A 24,552-nucleotide genomic window follows, 5' to 3' on the forward strand; every position below is an offset into this window, starting at 1 on the left:
TAATAATAATGCTTATTTATATCCCGCCACCATCTCCCAGATGGGCTCGGGGCGGCTCACAGAACACTCAAGGTGTAACATGCAAAATACAACAAGTGCAAAACAAAACATAGACAATAAACAGTTAACATAACATCATAAATTCACAGAACCCCCCCCCCCCCCCGTAAAACAATAAAATACAGCAATTGCTGTAGGTAAAACAGTGGTATTTGATCTCAGAATTGTAAAGTGCTTAATAAAGAATCTAAGGGTCCTCATATGTATTATTAAAGAATCTAAATATGGTCGAAGGCCATGGCTCAATGCTAAGGAATCACAGGATTTGTAGTTTGGTGAAGCACTAACACTCTTTGGAATAGAAAGCTTGAAGACCATGATCTCATGGCCTTTAACCATGGCAGTTAAAGTGGTGTCAAACTAGATTAATTCCACAGTGTAGATGCACCCTAGGAAACATCATGAAATTAATAGAGTCACCATAAATTTAAGAAATTTAGGATGCACACACATATAAGTGGAAGAAGCTGCAACTGAACTGGCAACCTGGTCAGTTTCACCTTTTTTCTAGTACCCCTTTGCACCAGTCTGCATATTTCTTTGGAATATTTGTATAAAGAAGTGGCAGCCTCTAATCCACACACATGCACCAAAAAAGTGAATATCTGTAGAAATGTCTTACTATTGGGGTGCCGCAAAAAGAAAATGCATGGATTTATTATTACTTTGGGAGAAATATCTTCAGAAAAAAAACTCTAAATTCCCCAGTGAGGGTCAACTTCTTCTCTCCCACAAATCAATGCAAATGTACCATGACAACATTCTGTTTATGTAAAGCGACACTGGCTTTTGCTTCAAAAAGCTAAAGCTCCTTTAATGTTGGTGAAATATTATATGCTTTATATTGTTGTACAAATGCAGCAGGTGGCTCACTCGAAGGAACAGCTTGGCAGGCACAAAAAGTCTAAGGGTTGCTAGATTTATGGAAGCAATATGGATCATATGCTTGCAGATCATGTAAATAAGAAGCCACTAACAAGAAGCTGATGCATCTATTCCTGTAAGGGAAAAAGACTTATTTAACACACTTGTACCCTGCAATTCATCCAAGGTGCCCAGATCAGGATAACTCCATTGTCCCTACAATAATATGGGAGGGCAAGGGATAATTCACACTTTGTGGTTGCTTCCAGGATTGACCTGAGACTTTTTATTGTCTTAGGTGGAGCAGAAACCATCCTTCATTTACCCGAGCCAATGTACATAATATTCAAGCCAGCTATATTATTTTGTACATTGTTAAGCTTAGCTATGCTGATTTACACTGTAGTAAAATTGTCTATAAAAGGTAAAGGTAAAGGTTTCCCCTGACGTTAAGTCCAGTCATGTCTGACTTTGGGGGTTGGTGCTCATCTCCATTTCTAAGCCAAAGAGCTGGCGTTGTCCGTAGACACCTCCAAGGTCATGTGGCCGGCATGACTGCATGGAGCACAGTTATTATTGTCTATATTATTAAATTATTAAATTATTATTATTAAATTGTCTATACATTGGGGTTATGCCTGCACACTCTTTGCACAACACAATAGTTGAGCCAATGAGATATTTATAGATAGTGAATCTGTTTGTAGAAAAGTTTATTCAACTGAGCTGAGTGGGATACCATCCATAAGTAACCTTCAGTAAAATACAACAGTTTATATACTGATAGGGGTTACTAGCATATATATCCAGTGTTGCCCAGGTTTGCATTTTCTTTACAGCTTTCTTTTCTTCCTCCTTTTCCCCTCATACACTTTGTTCCTCTCTTTTTTCTTCCTTTCTTCCTGTCTTCTCTTACTTCTCCTTACACAACTTTCTACTTATTCTTTCTTTCCTTCTTTTTCTTTCTTCCCTCCCCTTTTTAGTCCTTTATAAAGATACTCCACGTAGTCAGAAAAAATAAAATGCAAACTTACAGAATGCGGGGGGGGGGGGGGGGGGGGAGGGGGGAGGGCTGGCTCGATAGCAGTACGTGTGAAAAAAATCTCGGAGTCCAAGTTAAACATGAGCCAACATTGTCATAGGTAAAAGTAAAGGTTTCCCCTGATGTTAAGTCCAGTCATGTCTGACTCTGGGGGTTGGTGCTCATCTCCATTTCTAAGCCGAAGAGCCAGCATTGTCCGTAGACACCTCCAAGGTCATGTGGCTGGCATGACTGCACGGAGCGCTGTTGCCTTCCCGCTGGAGCGGTACCTATTGATCTACTCACATTGGCAAGTTTTCGAGCTGCTAGGTTGGCAGAAGCTAACAGCGGCCACTCACGCCGCTGCTGGAGTTTGAACCTGGGACCTTTTGGTCTGCAAGTTCAGCAGCTCAGCGCTTTAACACACTTCGCCACCGGGGCTCCAACATTGTCATGCGGCAGCTTAAAAAGTCAATGGGATTTTGGCCTGCATAAATAGGAGTATAGTGTCTAGATCATGCTACCCCTCTATTCTGCCTTGGTTACACCACACCTGGAATCACACTGTGTCTCATTCTGGGCACCATAATTGAAGGGAGATGTTGACAAGATGTAATGTGTCCAGAGAAGGGCAACTAAAATGATCAAGGGTCTGGAGAACAAGCCCTATGAGGAGCAGCTTAAATTGCTGGGCATGTTTAGCCTGCAGAAAAGAAGGCTGAGAGGAGACATGATGGCTATGTATAAATATGTAAGGGGAAATCATAGGGAGCAGGGAGTAGGATTGTTTTCTGCTGCCCTGGAGACTAGGACGCAGAACAATGGCTTAGAAAGAAGATTCCACCTGAACATTAGGAAGAACTTTCTCACTGTGAGAGCTGTTCAACAGTGGAACTTTCTGCCCCAGCGTGTGGTGGAGGCTCCTTTTTGGAGGTTTCAAAGAGGCCATCTGTCAAGGGTGCTTTGAGTGCAATTTTCTTGACAGAATGGGATTGGACTGGATGGTCCGTGAGGTCTCTGTCAACTCTATGATTCTATGATTCTCTTCCCTTCCTTCCTTGTTCCTTTTTTCACTTGCCTTTGCTCATAGCTTTCTTCCTTTCTTGATTGTGGCCTTTAGCGCTGTGTTGTAGCCCTCATGGTGTGGCATTTTGTCTACCAGTAAACAATTCTTTATATATATAGCTGTCTTGTGGTTTCATCTGAGCACTGCATACGCCCATACCTATAGGCAAGTAGCTAGTTCTTTCTATCTGTATACTGGCATGTTTTACTTTTTGGGGCCCTTGGATTTTGTAGTTGAAAATCTGCACATTATTTTAAGTTGGGTAATTAAGGTTTTTTGTACCAAGTTTGGTCCAGATTTATCAAGCCATGTAGGAGACTTTGTGGTATAAACAAACCAACAAGCATAATGCTTTGACTTTTATGTAGGGATTAGTAAATGTGACAGAATGCCAAACAAAGCCTATATGAATTCCAGCCAACAATTATTTTACAAATGAAATGACAGACTTATTAAAAGCAAAAATAACTTAAATAATTTAAAAAATAAAGATACATGTGTCCTATAAAACTTTAGATTTATATTTTGACAAGTGATGCATACTTTCCAATTCTAAAGTGGGAGGAGGAAAAAAATTAATGTTACTTGTGTGCTTTCAAAGGTCTTTGAAAGGATGGTTATTTTACAATAATAACAGAGCTATTGATTAGAAGGAAAAAGAAGGTTTTGTTCAGGGGATTTATTTGTTAGCTAGGATTGCTGCCAAAAAAAGGAGGGTGGGAGGATTAGAGATGAAGAAGGTGGCTATATCTGAGCATCTGGATGGGACTTGAAAAGAATTAAAATTCACTTTAAAATGCAGATCAAAGAGTTCTGATTAAAATGCAAAGGCTAGAAACCCAACTACAGTTAATCCATTAAACCAATGAGATTTATACAAATATGAATGTACTATTCAGAGACCTAAATTCCATTGGCAGTCTCAACTACAGAAGCTTGTTTAAATCGATAGGATACAGATGTGTGTTGAACTGATTAAAATGGGCCCACTCAGTAACTGGATTCAATACACGTATTCTAGTTATGACTTGAAATTGAATTTAGGCTAAAGAAAAATGATTCTTTAAAGTGGACTACTTTTTCCTCATTTCCATCTAGCCAGCAGAAGCCAGAACATTCCAAATGAAGTTTGGGATCACATTACTTGGCTGGCTCTGCACTGTGGAATTAATACAGCTTGACATCACTTTAACTGCCATGGCTCAATGCTATGGAATCCTAGTTTGGTGAGGATGAGAAAAGGAAAGGCTTTGTAAAACTACAGCACTCGTGATTTCATAACACTGAGCTATGGTAATTAAAACAGTGTCAGACTGCATTAATTCTAAATCTCTAGCATGGCTCCTTTATACCTTTCCCAACCTTTCATTGTCCCTATTATGATTAGTGAAGGCTGCCTAAAAGTAGGATGGATGAACAGTATGAAGCTGAACTTTAGTGGAATGACTGTGTTCTTTGCTTGTGGGTTGGACTGCCCAGCTAAGCATGAGTAGAACTTGGAAATGTTATAAACAGCTTTGGCTGGATGTTACTGGGAATTGAGTCCCCCCCCCCCCTAAACTCTTATTATGATGATGGAGGCTAAGGTAGATCAACTCCCACCCTGTTAGAGAGCTGTGAAGCCTTCTCTGCAATCTGCTGTCACTGTGATGTGTTGCTGCACAATGGTTATGAAGTTAATCTGGATTATATGTGTCACGGATAGTATTGTTTTGATGTTACTCATGCTTACCAAGGTTGGCATTACCATTAAGAAAGGTAAAGTACCTTCAAAATAGGGAAAGGAAGTGAGGCATTTCTGGAAAGCCCTATGGGTGCTGCAGATCTATGTTGTTGTCCGATGATGGTGATGATGATGATGATGATGATGATGATGATGTTTATACTCAGTCCTGTTGCTGGTCTTGCTCCATCAATAAAATGAAAGTAAATTTCAACCTATACTGAGGAAAACTTCTTATTGAGATGGCAAAAAGGAGTCATGTTACACTTGACAGCATTTTTATTTTTAAGACGTGTCCAAAATAACAAATTCTAAAAAGTTATTAAAATCTACAAGATACAAACATTAAAATAATGTTAAACATTAAAATAAAAAAAAACGGATTTTAAAACAGATATCATTAACCATGCACGCGCACACAGCAGCAGCATAACAATTGGCAAGATCCAGCACATCATTTTGGTTGGACAGGTCTTATATTGTTAGTCATGAAATATCTGTCTAAACAGAAAAGACTTTACACATCTGCTAAAAGAAAATATGGAGGCTGCTAGTTTATCTTATCTGGCAAGGGTTTTCCAGAGCCTAAGAACAGCCACTAAGAAGACACTCTCCCATATTACCACCAGATGCACATGTGAGAAAGATAGGACAGAGAAAAGAGCCTCCCCAGAAGATCTTAACACATATTTTCATATGGGAAAATACAGTCCTTTAAATGACCTGGACCTGAGTAATATCAGGCTTTATAAGAACTTTGGATTGTGACCAGATATTGTTGCTCACAAAGCTTTTGCAGTAAGGGCATTGTGTGATCACTGGAGCCCAGTTAACTATCTTTCTGCAGCTCTTTGGATGAGCTGGTTTTTGAATGTTCATCAAAGGCAGCCCCACGTAGAGTGTATTACAGTAATCTAATAGGAATATAATTATGACATGTGTCATCATTGCCAGATCTGATGTTTCAACAAATGAGCACAGCTGGTGCACAAGATTTAACTGTGCAAATGCACATCTAGTTATTGCTGAAACTTGACCTTCCAAACTCAGAATTTAATCCAGGAGTGCACACAATTGTGAATCTGTGTTTTTAGGGGGAACATAATCCCATTCAGCAGAGGCTGATTCCCTATTAACTCATCTGCCTTTTGACTTGATTTGGATTATGTTTCATTTATTTGCTCTCATCCAGCCCATTACTGATGTTAGGCACTGATTTGGGATCAAAGAAGTTTTTCCTTGGCTTGTGACAGAAAAGATAAATAATATTGGATGTCAACCACATACTGATGGCAATCCCCAAACTACAAACAACCTATGCCTGTGACTTCGTGTATATAAAATAGCATGGGGGGCAGAACCATGCCCCGGGGGACCCCACAGGCCAAGGAGTAAAGTAGGTGTCTTCAAGCACCAACTTTGTGATTTGTCCCACAAGGAAGTCCTATCCCAGCAAGGCAACCCAGAAAGATAGCATGGTCAATAATATTGAAAACTGCCAAGAGCTTGTTGTAAAATAACAGTCCAGCAGAACTAATAGGGACACACTTTCCCATCTAGCTCCTGCTGTAGGTCATTCACCAAGGTAAACAAAATCCCATTTCTGTTCCACAATCAGGCCTCTAAAACCTCACCCAAAATTGAATGTTAGAGATTGGCAGATAATTATACATAATGGTGGCTCCAGTGAGGTTTAATAGCAACCTGCCTCAAGCAAGCTGGAACTCTACAAGGCATTGGCTGTTCTCCCTTTACCAACACAGCCAGTTCCTCTCTAGTTTTTTAAAGTGGCAAAATGGCAAAACTCTAATCTACATGTCATGGATCACACCTTTGTCCACATCTCAGTTTGCACAAACTGAAAAGCATCAATTGTCACTGGAGAAGTAGGGACCAAAGATGGATCTATATCAGCAATTATAGCATTCAAGGTCTACCAGCAGCCATTTGAGCTACAGGTGTTATCAAGTGATGATGCTTTATCTTCAGGGTTGAACAGCTTCACTTGCTGATTTTGTAGATGAAGTGGCTGCCAAAAGCACAACAGCAAGACAGAGAACATTGTGGGTGGGTGTGTTGTAGGCTTCCCAGTTAGTTGACCCCTTTATTAGACTGCAGCCTTGGTGGACAAACTAAAAATCATGTTTGCAAAACCAGTATACTGTGCCACCACATGTCCCTATATGAGAGTATGAAATCCCATTCCTACTTTCTTTTTGAGAGTAACACCAGGTAATTAAATTGCAGCTGGTTTTTTTGTTCCTTATAATGCTTTGCCGGACTTGGCCAGGAAAGCAAACTGTCAGAGCCTTTGATTCATGGGTCTGTGAGGCTGCATTCTGCATCTTAAAATGGTCTATTAGTATTGCAGATCTGAGCATTAAATATTTAGAGCTTTAGAAGTTGCTGCATGTTTTATACTTTTGCTGGATATTGGTAGTTGGAACAAGCATGGCATGGTAGCTGTTTGATAAATCTCTTCTCCAGTTTTGCAGTTCCAGGCAAGCAGTAAAGAAAGGGAATTTTATAGAGCCTCCTGTGGCAGCATTCAGGTGGTGGAAATGCTCAGTTTTCACACAAGCAGAAGTGTACTGCAGCAGATCAAAACAAGCAAGTGCAATTCCATTCAGACAAATGTGCAGTACAACGGAAGAATCAAAATCCTTCCAGATACTGTTGGACTACAATTCTTGCCATGCTATTGGTGAGAAATGATAGAATGACTAATTTATCAACATCTCAAAGGCCACAGATTCCATACCCCTAATGTATAGCGTAAAAGCCAGAGGGAAAAACAACTCATCCTGTCTGCCTTATTTATTTCTCCTTTGAATAAAATACAATGTGTATTTTAGGCTGCTCCTTCAGATTTAAAAGATTGAGCTTCCCTGCCTCTGCCTGCAGACAAGGCTTGGATTGTGTGTTTTAAAATCAGCCCATCTGCCTTATTTACTTCTCATTTGAACAAAATACAATGTATATTCCAGACTTTCTGCTCTTTCCTGTAGTCAAGGGTTGGGTTATGTGTTTTCAAATCAGCGGCCATTAACCCCCCCCCCCCTTCTTTTTAAATGTGTCTATGTAAGCATACACAGTCAACTTACATAAATGCAGATTGTCAAAAGAAGTTTGTGATTAAGAAGTTTAGCCTCACATCTGGGTTTGGTGAACATGCACTTTAGCTTAATAAACAGAACTCGGCGACACAACATGCATCTAAGAATTATTCCCAGTGTGAAGAGTTTGCTTCAGTGGATATTCTGGCAGCTGAAATTGGAAAGCCAACTAGCATGTTTCCACTTCAAAAGGAAACTCTCCTGAACATGAAGCTTAATTTTGAGAATTTCCCAATTCTTCCTGACCCTTTTTCCTCCCTTACGCATCTGTCTTTAATGCTGCAATTGTATCCTTCAGCTCAGAAGGACAAGATGAAACTTAGCAGGTCAGCATACTTCTTTCACTAAGAAACAGAATAATAATAGCAAGCTCTGTGTATGTGTCTGCATGCAGAAACATCACTTTTTGAGTTCCATCCAGACACTATTTATCTCATTCTGCCTACCCACCACCATGCTCATACCTATGGACAAAAGCAAAGCATGAGAGAGCTCAATCTTTACTGACAAATGATCTTGTGTGCTTTAAATAGGATGGAGATAGTTCTGGGTATACACTGGACTTCTGAATTTTCAAAACAGACTCAACGTTTACCTTTTTTTTTTTTGACCTATGAGTTTAGGAACTTGGTAAAATTTTACATTGCCACATCACCCAAAGAGGCCCATTTACAAAACCTTCCTCCATTATATTTCAATTTGTGTTCTTAAAATGAATTCTACCCCCTTTTTTACACACACTCTCCCCCTTTGAATAATTTTATATAATTCTGCCTGATCCTGAGATGGTAAAAGTTTGCATAATTTTTACACTGTTTGATTGACTTAACAAATGTATTACAAATTTGGGAATTTCCCCAGAACTACTTCCATTTTCTAGTTCCAATACAAACATCATGATGCATGGCATTTCTGGGACCTGCTACTACCCCTAGTGTGTTAAATACACAATCCATGATTATTTGGGTTCTAGTGAGCATCATAGCCTCAGATTAGCACTTTGATGACACAGAAGGTGACATAGGGTGGGAGTTATACTTTTAAAGAACTTTAAAAGTGTAACTTATTCTGGAGACCCTTATGAGACAAGAGTCTCAGGAAGCCAGCTCCAGAGATGCCAGATATTCCAATGCTCTATTTTTCTGCTATATCTTTCTACACCATATATATGCCTAAATTATTCATAGTTGTCTGATGTTTTAATGCAATCAGTCATGTTAGATGGGCTAAATATAGGACATGAACTCGTAGTTATTTTTTTGAGAAGACAGGCACTGACAAATTCTAGTGCCTAGAGGACTGGACTAGACTAGACTAACAAATTAATGCACTTCTAAGCTTGTTTCTATTTTGCAAAATCTCTTGTTTCTCAATCACTCACAAATTCAAGAAATAAAGTCATGAGATGAGCTGCCTGTGCCCAGATACAGATTCATCCTTTAGTGAGACAAAATGTCTAACTATAGGTACTGAATCAGATTTTTTTTTCTCAACTTGAAAAAGAAATTATAAGTAGAGCAGACTGAGTGAGTGAAGCTAAAGATACTACAGTTACATTTCCATGATGGCAAACGATATATATATATCAGGTACAGCTTTATTTAGCTGGCCTAAATACCCTAATGGCATCAGGGTCAACTTGTTTAGAGTACCAATGGGAGACCAAAGATGCTGTAGACTATATTTCAGAGGAAAAAACTGGCAAATTGCCTCTGAATATTCCTTACTTAAGAAAAGATTATGAAAATCGTGGAGTTAGCATAAGTCGACAGACAACTTGAAGGCATATATCCATTCATAAATCTTTATTTACATATATTCCTATTTTTAAAATCCACTACTGTCCTCTGTGGCATAATCATTTTTTTGTTAAATATAAGGATAAATACTGAATATTTATCTTTACATTATAAATATTACAATAAAATCATTTCCATATTAAGGTTTGAATTTAAAGCTAAATCAGAGTGAATCTATATTGTAAAATTAATGCAACTCAACATCACTTTAAATGCAATGGTTCAAAGCTATAGAATTGCAGTTTTACAAGGTTTTTAGTCTTCTCTGCCAAAGAGTGCTAGTACCTCATCAATCCCAGGATTCTATAGCATTATGCCATGGCAGTTAAAGTGGTATCAAACTGCATTAATTCCACAGCATCTTCAGATAACAGAAGGTTTTTTCTGGGGAAAGCATCACAGTAAGTAACTGCCTCATATTAAGAGGCTTTGCTCTGATAGCTCAACTTAAGGACTCTTCATGGTTCTACTGCTCAGCCACCAGAATCTCCATCAGACACAATAAAAATGACATGGTCACTTTAAGGTCAACATCTATTTTCAGAAAGAATTTAAAAGAAATATCTTGTGGGTGATAGTAGAGGTTAGCTTCCATAAGCCTCAAAGCACTAAGGGATTCAGGATTTTGATAGCCAATATCCAAAACCTCTGGAGAGCTAAGCATTAAAACTATAGCTACAGTAGTTTTAAAGCCCATAGCTTTTTCCAGACAATTGCTGGAGTAGTGGTATTATTCTGAATGTTTCTTGCCCTGAGATGTTCCACGGGGAATGTGTCCAAGGTGCTGAACCCTGGCAGTCAGCTTTCTCTCTAACTCCTGCCAACACCATTTCATCATTCCAAACAGGTACAAGTCTAAAAATGAAAAGGTTGAGAGATTTTTAAAATTAGGATTACATTTTCCCCCTTTGGGAACTAATTTAGAGTTTTTCCCCTCCCTGTAAAACTGGAAACTTTGAAGAACAGAGATAAAACAATGACATATTTTCTCTTTTCCAATTAGTGAAACGATGCAGTTGGAGCACCACATTTGTGAGTTAAACTTTTATGTATTTGATTATTCACATAACTGATTATCTGATTAATATGGAAGTTGAATATAAAGTCACATTTGAGGACCTAGAGATGTATTCTCTCAGTTAAATAAAGTGGCTTTTTAATTCATGTTTTCTTCACTTTTGGGAGGTTCCTACACCCATAAACCCACATGAGCATGTGTGGCCTACTATACTTACTTTTCCAAAATGCCAATAACTGCATGGTATACAGATCTGTAGTATGTCAAGTATACATAAGAAGAGAACTATAATTCTGGTGTACACATAAGGCATATACAACTCTCAGATCCAATATGTATTTTCATAACTTATAGATTTATGAAATGAAGGACTCTTGGGAACACACTATTTAAGAGGTCAATATTCTCAGTGTAAGGTTAATTTTTTTATCTCCAAATATGCTACTAACTTGAATCATAAAAATATTCTTGTTTCTAAACATATTACAAAATGGGTTCTGTGGTGTCTACAGGATTGCCAGATGCTTGCAACTAAACAGTAGCTGTTGGGGAATAATGTCAAGATGGTCTTTGTGGCCCTCCAAGAAGTACTTCGTTGGCCACAATGAAAGGGGAAAGGGACTCCTGTTCTATAGGTCTAATTCAGGCACTGGGATCTCTGGTCGCTTCTTCCTGAAGAAGCAAGACAACACATGAGCCAGGGAGCTCTACATCTTTTAAGCCAAACCAACTTACATACCTGGCCATGTGCCATGACTAGAACTTATTCCATTTTTGCATGTCACCAAATTTTATGTTTCTCAGCAACATATAAAACTGCAGACCTGCAGATGATCCCATCACTGTTGGTAACTGGTCACCAAAGAACATTTCTGTAGCTTCTTGAAACTTGAGCTAAACAGCAAACTGTATCAGTCTTAGTAGCAAATGAGGTTTGGTATCTTGTTCAAGCTTTAAGACACTACAGAAATTTAAAGAAACAAATGCTTAGTGATGCAGGTTAGTGGTGTGATCTAACACAGATATCTGTCTATTTCTTTCAGGAACAATGAAATCTAAAAGAAATATTGTGGAAAATTACAAAGTCACTTATAGGTAAAGGAGAAGGTTTCCCCTGACGTTAAGTCCACTCATGTCTGACTCTGGGGGTTGGTGCTCATCTCCATTTCTAAGCCGAAGAGCTGGCGTTGTCCATAGACACCTCCAAGGTCATGTGGCTGGCATGACTGCATGGCGTGCCGTTACCTTCCCGCTGGAGCAGTACCCATTGATCTACTCACATTTGCATATTTACGAACTGCTAGGTTGACAGAAGCTGGGGTTTACAGCGGGAGCTCATCCCACTCCTCAGATTCGAACCACTGACCTTTTGGTCAGCAAGTTCAGCAGCTCAGCGGTTTTAATCTGCTGCGCCACTGGGGGCATAAGTGGCTATAAGTGACTTATAGTGGTGGAAAAGTATAGAAAAGTTTAACCATGTCCTTTGTCTGCATTAAAATTACATTTTCGTCCCCAAACAGTGAATACACACACATGAAATACACATATCTCCCACAGTATATAATGTTGTACTTGTATAATAACCAGACCACATTTGATCTTGTTAAGCTAAACTAAACAAGTTCAGCCCTGATTAGTATTTGGATGGGAAATAGCTAATGAATATAAGGTGTGATGTCTATATTTCAGAGGAAAGAACTAGTGAAACCACCTCTAGGTATTCCTTGTCTAAGAAACACTTATGAAATTCACGAGGTCACCATAATTTGATATGTGACTTGAAGAAATATATACACACAGAGAGAATAAAATTACCATTCTGATATAGAGAAGATGACCTGTACTGGCAGGGAAAGAATAAACAAGCAAGTCAGGTGTAACTCACAAATCTCACATTTGACATCCCCATACCAGCCTCCAAATTCATTTTCTCCCTAAATAGCAATAAAATCAATGATAAATGTGGTGGTTTGACTTTTGCACTCCTCTGACCAACCCCCAAACTTTTTTTCACACAATACTCACTGAAGTGGTGTCTAGGGAGTGAGATAATATTTCTTCTAGTGTCTCAATATATCCCATGAGGAGCATAATGTAAAAAAAGTTTTCCCCAATCCTCTGTGCAATTACCCACCCCAGTCTATCAACAGATTGGTCTTGGATAACATCTAGCCTTTATCTTTTTAAAATGTACTTTGCTATGTCAGCTAGAGTCTTGGTTTTTATCTTGCGCTTAACTGCTTGGGCCAGCTCATCTTCTACATATGTGTGCACTGTAGAGACTCCATAGCTACTCAAATAATCTGTTAGGAAGTATGGAAATTGGATGTCTAATCCCGTAAGTGCTATTCACTCTCTGCTGTAGAAGTACCATCAATCCTATTCTCATGCAATGATCCAATTCTTTGTCTATTTTAAAAGGCACAATTATTGACTCTACTGTTCTGAGTCAATGGTATAAAAACCCTGTTTTCTGCAAACAGCAGGTAGCAGGGATTACTGGCCTGACTTCGATCTTGCATACCTGAGCAACTGTTTCTATGGACACAGACCACATGGCTGAGGTCTTTCTCCTCTTTCAGACAGAAAAAAAACTTTCATTCCAGCACGGATAGGCATTCTCCAAACATCTTGACTTCATTAATCTTCCCTGATTATAACACCTTTTCGTCTCTAAAGACAAATAATTACATATTGTATCTAGAATGCTTTTTAATATTTCCTTTATTTATCTTGGTGACCAAATTCTTGCCTCCTACTTCTTAATTTCCTACTTTCCTGAGTGTTGACTTGGGAATTCAGTAACTCTGACCTAGATCCTTCACCCTCTTGATTTTCTAATTCTGTGCTACTTAGATGACCTTAGAATAGATTGGGTGAGGAAGTAGAATCTCACTGTCTTAATTATAGACACATAGACGTCAGTGCAAGCTTCCCTCCCATTTGTGCTAACCAACTATCTCTATTGGGACTGGAACTGGGTCTCTGTCAGTTGCTGTAAGACAAGGAGGCAGGCTTGATCAGAACCAGCTTGTTCCTCCTACTCCAAGGCCTTCATTTTCCTGGCTGGTATGGAAATACAAAGTACAGCCAGTCACTGGCAGTGAGTCAATGCTTTGGTGTCCCCCCTTCAGGGACATGTACTTGGCTGGATCTCAGGGGAAGGGGAAAGGAAAGGAACACAGTACTCCTCTTGATGTAGCCATGAGTAGAACGAGGTATATTTCTGGGTTTGGTCATGCTAGGTAGGGGAAAGATAGGATATTGTTGTGACTCAGCTGGATCCTCAGGTTGCTGAGGATTCTGGGATTCAGGTTCAAGATCATTCTGATGAGGATTATGGGATTCAGATTCAGAATCCAGTTCTAAATGACTCTGTTGTTGTTGAGGATGAGCAGTGTGTGAATTTTCATTTTCCCACAGCTAGAAATGTTGTTGATGAAAGTGAAAATAACCAGGTGCAAGATTTAGACTCAGAACAGGTTGGTTCTCAGACGGATACCACTAAGCAAACTGCTTGCACTAACAAGCTGTTTGACCTTGATAGTAATGATGAGATCGGAGCTTTGGATCGTGCTGACTGTTTGGAATTCCGGGTTAGATGAAGTGCAAGAAGAGCTAATAAGCGAGAGTTCAGAAGTCAGAGAAACTCTTTCATGCTTTGTTGTTAAAGCCAGGGGTTTGGAGGCAGATCTTTGTCAAAGCAACTTCTGCCAACCAAGTTTCAAGATCTCTAGTTCTTTTGGATTACCTTGCCGTTTGTGTCTTGGGACTTTGCTGTTTGTCTTGTTATTCATGTTATGTGACTTTATATGCTCTGGTGATTTCCTGCATTGTTTTGGATGGCTTTATTTTGCAATAATCTCTTGGAACTATTTTGCAACTAATTATTTGGAACTGTATTTTTGCCTTTTAAGAACTTTTCCCTTTTATATTTTCTAATAACCTAAAAAGACTACATTCTGTGTGCAGACTGGTGTATTTAGCAAGGTGAAGCTAACCTGAGGTGCGACAGATATTTGGAATCTATGCCCATGTTTTAGTTGTTTCTCATTCCTCAAGACCTAGGTTGTCTTTTCATAGCATACCTTTTGGTCTGTTGGCGCTGAATCCCAGATGAGTTAAAAAGAAAACAAGAATCATTCATGACTTCATTGTAGATTAAAAGGATTATCAAAGAGCTAGTGGACAAACTTAGTAGAATGGACCTGTTCCAGTTCTATCTGCCCAAGTACTTGGTGCAGTACTAAATAGGAACAAAGGATTCTATTTCTCATAGCAACCATCTACCCTACCACTGATTTTGAAGCTTTGTGTTTTGTGCCTAGGTTAAAAAGATGGAATAGGGATACTACTGATGTATACCAACCCTGCTGCCAGCAACCTCCTTGCCTGAACTGGAGTAGGTTGTCTTGGAGGTGGTGCTAACATTCATGCTGAGGTTGTCATGATAATAGTAATGATAATAATATTATTTTATTTCTTACCCACCTCTCCTTTGTGGCTTGTTACAGCATTGCTAAAAACACACTATCATCTAAAAGCATTATACAAAATACACATATTAAGATGTATTTCTTCAAAATATATATTAAAATACACTGGGCCCAACTCAAGACTTCATGGCTACTATGACAACTATAAGGCTGTTTCAGTATATCTCTAGCTTGCACAGATGGCAAGGAATACCTTAGACCTGGAGCTTATGCAGTAGAGCACATGGGCAATACTGTATTGTTTTTTGAGGGATGCAGAAATCACTTCCTTATGAAGTCCGGCTTAGTCATAGCAGTCCCTTCTTGAATGGGTAATTGGCTAGTTAAGATGGTCTGACATCAGAAATCTATGAAATGCAAAGGATCCCTAAATATTTTGGCATATTTTCTGGCTGATAGGGTTCTTGAAGCCGTGGTGTTACTCAGGAATGGTGTGATGAAAAAGGTTGTCAAAACAATTGTTTACAAGTGCCCAATCCAATGCTGTGGGTACCACAGTTCACCTTGCTTTAAAGAAGTTATATGGGCAATAAAACAAAATGGACAGCTAGATTACAGGCGTTTTATGCCAGACACCACATGTGAAGCACTAGGATTTTGAGAGACATGTTTAAATCGACACCTAGCCATGATGTTCTTTCAGTCAGCTTAAACCGTTACGTCCCAGCTTAATCTATTTTATAGGATAATTGTAAGGATTGGTGAAAGGTTATGAATTACCATTATGAATTTCTCAAAGGAAGGGAGATATAAATGTGGTCTTGGATACCTTTCTTTTTTGTGGTGAGGTTGTGACACACAAGCCAATAAGGGTGTGGGGTAAGTAAACATAAAGTAGGATCCAACAGTATATTACTACAATGGGACCTTGGTATCTGCTGGGGTTTGGTTCTAGGACTATCCATGAATACCAAAATCAGTGGAAACCCAAGTCCCTTAAATACAACGGGATAGTAAAATGGTGTTCCTTATATAAAATGATAAAATAAAGGTTTGCTTTTTGGAATTTTCAAAACATCTTTTCAAGCCATTATTGGTTGAATCCTTGGAAACATAATCCATGGATATAAAGGGCCGACTGTGCATCAGTTTAATAATAAAATAAAATCCTTGGGTTGGACCTAGCTTAAGCCAGCGTTACTGTTCATTTCATACGGCTATATTTGGCCATATGTATATACACTATATATTGAATAGCTCATGTCTTCCAAAACTCAAATGCCAGAATTTTGAATTATTAAATAAGGCATGTGTACGGTAGAGGTGGTGATAATTTTGTTAGGTTCCTTCTTGGTAAAAGCTTTCAAAAATTCAGAAAACTATACATTTGAAGGAAAGAACCTGGGATTTTTAATGGATTATCTGAATAAAGAACTTTGCCTGTTTAGCTTTCAGAAGTCTGAATTTGAATCCTTGTGCAATGAACTATTTTTGTGATGCTTAATCAGGGATGTTCCCCTAATTATTTCATCTTTAAAAGTGACAAAACAGACATGCCAATACAGAGAAAAGTCATACTGAAGTTGCCCAGTGCAGGTATTTAATTTGGTTCATTTTTGAAGTGAACCATCCAAAGTGAATCTTTATAAATTTACAGTAATAGAAAAAGCTTGAGGAAACTGAATATGCCAATAAATGAAATTACCATATTTATTTGATTCTAAGACACACTTTCCCTCATATATTCTCTAAAAATGGGGTTTGTCTTAGAATTGCAGATGATATATATGCATATACATAAATACATACTGTACATACATACATACATACATACTTTTCTATTGATCGTGCTGAAATTAGTGTGCGGCATCTTAGAACTGCTGGTGCCTTACAACTGAAGAAATATAGTAGCAGAATAGCTCATTCTTAGCAGAGCTTGGAAAAGTTACATTTTAGGATTATAATTCCCAGAAATCCCTTGTTAGCATAGAATCATAGAATGATAGAGTTGGAAGAAACCTTATGGGCCATCCAGTCCAACCCTCTGCAAGAAGCAGGAAAATCTCATTCAAAGCACCCCCAACAGATGGCCATCCAGCCTCTGCTTAAAAGCCTCCAAAGAAGGAGCCTCCACCACGGCCCGGGGGAGAGAGTTCCACTGCCAAACAGCTCTCAATGTGAGGAAGTTCTTCCTAATGTTCAAGTGAAATCTCCTTTCCTGTAGTTTGAAGCCATTGTTCCACTTCCTAGTCTGCAGGGCAGCAGAAAACAAGCTTGCTCCCTCCTCCCTATGACTTCCCTTCACGTATTTGTACATGGCTATCATGTCTCCTCTCAGCCTTCTCTTTTGCAGGCTAAACATGCCCAGCTCTTTAATCCACTCCTCATAGGGCTTGTTCTCCAGACCCCTGATTATTTTAGTTGCCCTCCTCTGGACACCTTCCAGCTTATCAACATCTCCCTTAAACTGCAGTGCCCAGAACTGGACACAGTGTTCCATGTGTGGTCTGACCAAGGCAGAATAAAGGGGTAGCATGACTTCCCTGGATCTAAACACCATACTCCTATTTATGCATGGCCATAGTTTGGTTGATTTGGGTAACTACAGTCCAAAAAAGTAGTTTTCCTCAAGCTCTCATTCTCTCGTGTGGAGCACGAAGTTCAAGAGATATCACAGGGAGGTCTAGGTTCAGAATGATATCCTTTTCCAGTAAAAACAAAATCTATTGGCTCTAGTCACCCATGCCATCCATGTCTTCTCTTAGATTTGCCACGATAAAAAGGCATCTGTGAGCGCAATGTGATGTCATTGTAGTAAATGACTGCAATGGCATTGGGATCTTTCATCCTATTGTAGCCCCCTGCATCACCTTAAAAGCTGCTTATGAACATTTTCCAACCTTCGAAGCCAATTTTGAAGGCAGAGAGGGAGCCACAGGCAGAGAAGGAAATGACCCCTCCATTGACAAAAGTCTTTCCTCCTGCAGAACTACATAATTGGATCTTTGCAAGCACATTTCACCCTGAGCTCCTTGGAGAAAAACAAAACGTGCTTCAGCCTCAATATCTTTATAGTCAAGCAATGCATCAGGCAGATGATCTTGGGTGTTCTGAAAAAAGCAGAAATTTCAGTATTCGATTTATTATTTTAACGTTACTGCCAGGAAGAAGGGACAGTAACAGTTAGGTGCCTTACATGGTGAGAAAGTAATGCACCTTGATAGGTGGAGAAAACAGAAATTTGGTATTCTGCTATGGGCAACAAAATATTTTGAGCTAAGTCTACTCCTAACTTGGAAAAGCCAAGTTTTGACTGCAGATCCCAGAATTCATAGCCAGCAGAGCATTTTGCAGTTGCAGTACAAATAAAATAATCTCTTAAACTTTCAATTGAATAGTTCTCAACTTCACTGAGTCAACTGGATCAGCACCCTTGATGTATACCCTCATTCAGCTTGGCAGTAGTGATCCACCATAACCAATGTGGTGGAAGAATGGCATGCGTTTTGCACATTATTTTTCTCTGCCATCCACATTTGACTGAAGCCGGTCTGAGTTTCTCCCTCGTTCAAAACATGTTGGGGAATCTTGGCCTTCCAGATCTTTAGAACAATCTACTAGAGGCTCCTCCCAGCATGATAAAGGATTGTGAGAAATATAGTCTAAAAGATCAAGGTTAAAAGGTACCACAGCCTTGCACTGGTCTCGGTTAATGCATAAAACAATAAAGCTAGAGACTAAAAGACAGATGCAATGAAAAATGGCAACAGAAAGCATTAATAATTGGAGGAACAGACATCCATGGAGCAATGGGGATAGCTGAGCGACAGATGGGTAATTTGCCCAGTAGTCTAGTGGAAAATTGTGAAGTGTGAGAACTCATTCAAACAGTCCTCATAGCCATGCCCTTGAGCAAAATTCAAATGTGGCTAGCTGTATTGATCCATATGAACAAATCTGTTCTAGCCGTTCACATTTCAAGCAGGCATGGGTCTTTTGTAAATTTCTTGGGGTGACTTATTCACCCCAAGTCACCCCAAATACTTCACATTACATTAAGAATACAGTTCACAGTAATATATTGTTACTGGGAAAATCCAACCCCCCCTATGCACAAACCACTAAGCTTAAGGGGAACAAGGAGGAATGTAGGTGCTAGAAAATGATGCCATTCATGAAGTATGCAAGTTTCAACCCTGCAAACCAAGTCTGCACTATGCCATCTGCCTCTCATCAAGTCTTATGCCAAATCTTGTTTAAGTCACACTATTCTATTGCAAAATACAAAGTACTTTATACTCTGAAATAATAAGCAAAAGCCCAGTTCCTTCTTCAAGAAGTTAGCAGTCTTAAACTGAGGCAGAACTGAAATTCAACAGGATTTGATACAGCTAGAGTTTGTGATCCCTATGCTCAGCAGTCAGTTCCTTGAGTCTTGTAGGATAATCAGCAGATTAAAAATAGAACTCTTTCTTTCTAGAAATCATTACAAATAAAATGAATATTTGAGAGGTAGTATGGAACAAGCAAATGCTCAGCACTTGACACAAATCAGTTCAAGCTTTTGCTTGGATGAGGCTTTGCCAAAGCCAGTGTATATATAAACACCAACTCGGCTCTTTAGTCCCCATTCAGTAGAGATTTCCAATCATACAGAATTTCATATGGCAAAGCTACTTTTGATTGTGAAAGTTTGATGTACTGAACCTGTGCTAAGGAAGTCTGACACTCTCAAATACGTTGGATTACAACTGTCATAATCCCCAGGTATTGCCCTGATGGTAAGAATTTCAATCACACAGATCAAGACAACTTCAGTTTGGGAAAGCCTGGGCTAAATATCTAAATTCCAATACAGGGATTCATCCTTCTGTCAATTATTCCTGCTGTCATAAATGCCAACAATAAATCCCCATGTTTCAGTAGAGCTCAGCTCAAATGAAACAGACTAAATCCTATAGACATTTGCCTATCCTAGTCAATCTAAGTCACCTAGGGCTTTGTTTTTCATGTTTTTCATGTTTCCTCCTTCAAAACACTGCTTTCTTTTCAAGTGATCTCTCTGTATGAAAGTTATATATTTTTGCACATTACTTCATTCTCTCACTTGCCTTCAGTTTTTCACAGTGATGTCATCTTACTACCCAATCCAAATAGCGAGGCAACACTGTGAAATCATCCCAGGAAATGCACGGTTGCTGGCATCACTTGTGTAACGAATCTAGAAAGCAAAAAGAAATAGCAGGACCCAGGGGAAATCATGCAGCGGAACAAGATTGATATCAGAAAGGGGAGGGGATAGGAGAAAAGGTAGAGTGAATCTAGATGTTGTGAAAGGCAATTTCTATCCCACTAAAACTGCTGGAGCAAATCTCAGGGCTCAAACTGCAAAAGATTCACTATGGCTGCACTAATGAGTTCATTAAGCCTTTTTAGATGTGCTATATGTCCTCAGTTTTGCAAAATGCTGCCTTAATGTAAGTCTGACTTATGGTTCATACAGAGCATAGAAATTACACTTTTCTGGAGTACGGGCACCAGAATCCCATGACCAGCAATGTGGGAGTTCAATTCTTCAATCTGATTTTCTACAGAGGAAGCAGCACTCTAACATTGCCACCTAAAATATTGTTATGTCAAAGGAATTCCCCTCTAAAAGCCCACCTGGAAATGACATTGTAGCTTATGTCCATTATTAGTAAAGAAAGACCTGGTTCTCTCCATACTTTCATTTCAAAGCCAAACCTGCTTTCCAGCGACCTTCCCTGAGCTGACCAAAAATACATATCGGTCGGTTTGGGGTGATTAGATTCTGGGCTGGACAAGTGATTATAAAAGTGGGAAAACAATTTTGGGCCATCACAAACGATCTTTCTGGACCATTGCAACAAACACACTGCAACAATTCTATTACTACTAGGCTTATGTTTTTAACCAGCTTCAAGGGAGAAGGTAGTGCTGAAACTCTGTCATTTGATACACAGCTGCCTACAATATAGTGATCAATTTTGTAGTGAAAATACTAATCAAAACAATCCTCAATGCCATGCCCACAAATAGAGTCCAAAAAGGCAGGCAAAGGCATCACTTTATATTAGCAAACCTGTTCTAGCAGTTTTTATGTTCACCAGAAGCAGGTTTTATATAAAGTTAATGGATCTCAACTGTTTATTCAGGACTAAGCCACATCAAAATACAGTAGATTCTCAGCTATCTGAAACTTAATCAACCAGATTTTTCAAGCAACCAGAAAAAAAACAACCCAAAGAAACAGTACTGGAAATAAACATCAAAATAAAATTATTTAGCAGAAACGTTACATTAAGTTTGTCTTAATTTTTTACTTACTGTATTTCAATATTAATATCAAGTAAATACAGAGTTTTCGGTATGGTATGATAACTCTCAAGCAGCCAGAAACTACATTGATCCAGCATCTACCAATTCCCATGGATGCCAGTTAACTCAAAGTCTACTGTATGTGATTTACAGTAGGTATCGGTCATAACAGTATATGGCTGAGAAAATAACACTTACATAAACATCATTGTCACAATAGCAGGTAATTTCAAGTGAAAAGAGGTGCCAGATGACATATTTCCTGCTCACCACAAAGGCCAGATTGCCTCTGGCACCACTAAAACACCACCTGGAAAACAGGTTTTTATTCAGAGTCATCTACCACAAGCTTTATAAATGCTAGAAAATTAATACTTCCAGAGGCATACACATGAGGAAGAAGAATCAGAAACCACCTGTTGAAGGGAACACTAGTTTTGTTTTAAGGACCACAGTCAAATTTCTTTTGTCTTTCTTTGGTGCTATCCAGAAGACAGTGTTGTGTGTGAGGTGTGACAAATGCCCTTAAATAATAAAGCAGCACCAATGTGTTTTCATCATCATCAAATCCACTGAAGATGAGAGCTTACTACACTAGGTAGGTAGGCATGCATTGCTAAAGCAACAGATTCAGGGGAAAGGATACCTTCCCGTATCCAAAGCCACATACCACTGAATACCACTGACTGGAGAACATTACTAGGAGGGAGTGGTTGCACTTAGATCCTGTTGGTGACCATTGCACTGAATAGACCCGTGGTCCATCCCAGATATTCTTAGGATTTGCCTGTGTCTATGTTCCCTTGATTGTAGAGCGATAGGGCAGAGGAGCTTGAAGTGAATTATGCCAAAATGTTTTGAAAGCCAGGGTGTTGAAATAAGAAGGAGAAAGCTGGTATATCCAGAAAGAAGGCATATATTCTATTATGGCTGGGACAGAAGATTGTTAACAAGGCTTCAAAGCTCAGCTCTTGGATATACTTAAGATGAAACTGTATGAGGAGTTCTATGTGAGTTTAATGTACTATCCATACCTCATAGTGATGACAGCAGTATTATCAACACTTTTCTGAATGAAGCAGGCATGCATCTGTAGCACACACACCTAGTAATATATGTACAATATGGACCTATTTGTGTAAAACAAGGATGGCCAACTGTGGTGGGGCTGGAAGCCGCTTTTCTGTCATGAAGACCCCCCAGAAGCTGTAAATATGACCAGACGTTATAAAAAAACTAAACTAGTTGAAGCTATTTTTTAAAAGTTCAACAATGCAAGGGAAATCTGCAGTGAATTTAAAGGGGAAATTGTTGCTCCTGGAGGCTTCTAGAAGAGGAAATTCATCCTCTGAATTGACCAAAGGCAATGTGAAGGAAACAAGTGCCATAAAAGTCATTGGAAGGGATATGCAGCCCCAGGGTTACACTCCTTCATGTTACAATTTTTTAAATTGTACAAACAGTTGATTGGCAAGAAGAAGGAAAGGATTTACCATAATTACCAGTCAGTATGATATAGTGGTTTCATTGTGACATTATGAATACCTCTAGATGATCTTAAGTTGAAAAATTATTTGAAGGCACAAAACACAAACAATAATTTTTTGACCAGAGCATACAGCATTTCTTGAGGAATAATTAAGGTTCTGAAGCCTATGAGGCAGACAGTTTGGCAAAATTACTTGTTTTGGAGTAGAAATCCCAAAAGCCATGCTGACTGGGGAATTTTTTAAGCTCAGGGGATACAAAAACTATACAACCCGCTCTAAAGACCATTTATGTTCATATCTATAAACATGGAGTATTGTTACTAGCAGTAGTATAGCAACCAAGTATATATTATCAGCGAGATGGAGAGACATTGCTCCCATTGAACATCAGGTTTTCTTGTATTTTATGTTCTGGCAGGAATTTTATCCAAACTGGCACATTCCAGATGTACTAAAGTATGAACCATCACATGCTGAATGCAAGTAATGAAAGTTGTAGCCCAACAGATCTGGTGGGTGCCAGTCTGGGCCTGAATAATGTAAACTTTTAAAAAAATGTGCTATAAGAGAGAACATTTGCAATGAATCTAATTGAGTTTCTAGCTCTGTAATGATGGCTTGAGTATACTTGTGCTATTGATCAATCACAGAATCCTGGAGTTGGAAGAGACCACAAGGGCCATTCACTCCAATCCATTCTGCCACTTCCTTTCCTGTGAACTACTGTCCCCATCTATTCCTCATTTCAGATTGTTGTTCTTCTTTGTGCGTTTAAGTCATTTCTGACTTATGGTGATCCTAAGGTGGGGGTTTCTAGGCAACATTTGTTTAGAGGGAGTTTGACATTGCCTTTCTCTGAGTTGGAGAAATTGTGGATTTCTCCAGGGCTCAGTAACGATTTGAACCCTGGTCTTCAAGAATCCAAGTCTAATGCTAAAATCACTATACCAGAAATCTTCCTATCTTTGAAATCTCTTATTTCTATGTAGCACACCCAGAATTCCTTGAGTAGATGTAGTAAACATTTATGAATCAATCATGTGCTCGACATGCAAGGAACCATAATACCCTCCCAAGACATTCCCTGTTGTCCTTGAGAGGCCAAATGGTAATGAACAACACATCAAACAAATTTACCAGTACAGTAGTGGCTGTCATCAACACTCCTATTTTCTGCCTATCCTTTTTATTACAGTTACAGTGAAAATAATCCATCCAGATGTCTTCAAATGTTGAACATTCTCCTCTTCTTCTTCATCTGGACTTGCCTGTCTTTCCAATAGAGTTTTGCAACTTTCTTGACACAAATTAACCATGTTGTGGAAAACCCTTTGACATCTAGGTATCTGAAAGCTGGACTAACTGCATATTAACAGATCACTAAAAATGGAAGAAAATGAACTTAACCCGAAAGATGAAAACATACCTCACCTCTGGTGATTTCAAATTATGGATCAGGCTCAGGACAATCTTATGTGTGCTTACTCACAAGCAAGTCCCAAATGGGGCTTTCCCTTAAGGAAATGTGGACAGAATTGCACCTAATAATGACATGTGTGTATCTGCATCTACACAAACAAGTTAGCTTTTGGTTCAAGCGGGATCAATGGCCTCGTTCTG

General features: G+C 39.0%; 1 protein-coding gene across 10 annotated transcripts in view; it reads right to left on the minus strand.

Annotated features, from left to right (window-relative positions):
* The window catches only part of begain (brain enriched guanylate kinase associated), a 267,699-nt gene that overhangs the window by 167,864 nt on the left and 75,283 nt on the right, over positions 1-24,552 (minus strand). The gene's annotated exons all lie outside the window — the stretch shown is intronic.

Source organism: Anolis carolinensis, chromosome 1 (assembly GCF_035594765.1).
Source record: "Anolis carolinensis isolate JA03-04 chromosome 1, rAnoCar3.1.pri, whole genome shotgun sequence".
In the NCBI taxonomy this organism is placed as follows: Eukaryota; Metazoa; Chordata; class Lepidosauria; order Squamata; family Dactyloidae; genus Anolis; species Anolis carolinensis.